Below are 1,625 nucleotides of genomic sequence, written 5' to 3' on the forward strand. Positions count from 1 at the left end.
GAAGTCAGATATACTTGTGTGATTCCGTCTACTCATCGTGTGCAATTTCTCTAAACTGTAGGAGATTAAAATTGATACTTAGCATCAGTGACTACATAAAATTTTTTGTTAATATGAATAACGTAGCATTTAAAAAACATAATTTTGGTTTTCTAGAAATATATAATAAAGATGGTTTCTAAGAGATAACTGAATAAAATGGTAATTTTATTGCCATATATACATATTTTACAAGCAGGAAATAAACTACAATTAGTTTTAATTTCCAGTATTGCCAATGCTTACCTTTGTTAACATTTGTAATGCCCAGTAAATATTGTACAATATGTTTTACTGTGATCACATTTTTAGACAACAAAATTGACACAGTAGTTTTAGTAATTTATCCAGAGGCTGAGTTAGTAATTATGGGCTCAATAATTCTCCCATGTTAATTTTAATACAAGAAGCATGCTCCTACCACAATTCTCTTAATTTTTATTAAATTCAGCAGCCTGAGAAAAAATTTAAATATGTAGTAAACAATTATTGAAGCATAATTTTAATGCATCTTTAACTGTGCCTTTGATTCCAGTATTATTTGATACTCCTAAAAATTAGATTTTCAGCTAATTTACTATGCAATATTAAATTATGGACTACAGACTATTTATTGAAGTAAATAAACACTTTGTTTCCTTAACTTTGCCAAATTTCTTCAGAACATCACATTTTCAAAACACAAACACTCTTGTATACTACTGATTCCATCACCTCTTTATATTTGCTTCCAAAAATACTGGCTTATATATGGAGAGAGAGAGAAGAAGAAACATGAATATGTATATGAACTAATTTAGTCTTACTAAACTTAAACCAAATGAAACTCCATTGACTGTTGCTATCAAGTTCGCTCTGACTCATATCTATCCTGTAGGACAGAGTAGAACTGCTTTGCAGGGTTTCCCAGTCTGTCATCTTTGTGGAAGCACACCTTTTCAAGAGGAGCAGCTGGTGAATTTCAACTGCTAACCTTTTCGTTAACAGCTGAGCACTTAACTACTGAGCTTAACTAATGATCAGAGTCATTGGTCACGTAAAGTATTCTAATTTCGAGACTAATACTTACCAATAGCCAGACTTGGTTAAAATTGTTTCCTTTCTATATTACTTGTCTAGATTTGTGTCAACCTCAAATTTTCTTCCATATAAAATAGATAAAACATTTGAAGGATGGACATTTCTGTGATAAAATAGTAATTTCCTTTCTGATGTGTTGCTGTTACATTTTTGTGCAGGCATTTTCATTTCCTGAGATGAATCAATCTCCAAACTTTCTTCAGTTCTTATTCAAACTCAATATTGATGTGGAAATTTTAATTCTACAAAATACTCATGATTATGAACAGAAGCAGAGCAGAGCATCACATGTCTCTCAACTTAATAATCCCAGTACCCCTCAGATACAGGGAATTTCTGATAATGAAACATTTGGTCATCCTGGAGGACCTATTTCCAATGGACAATGCTTGGCACATTTCCAAGGATTAAATTTGAAGGACTAATGGATTCATATTAGGCTTGTAACAGGTTACTACCTACTCCCTTAGAAGTGACATAATTAAAAACATTACGGTTTGTCTTCT

The sequence above is a fragment of the Chrysochloris asiatica genome, unplaced genomic scaffold, assembly GCF_000296735.1.
Source record: "Chrysochloris asiatica unplaced genomic scaffold, ChrAsi1.0 scaffold00535, whole genome shotgun sequence".
NCBI classification, from domain to species: domain Eukaryota; kingdom Metazoa; phylum Chordata; class Mammalia; order Afrosoricida; family Chrysochloridae; genus Chrysochloris; species Chrysochloris asiatica.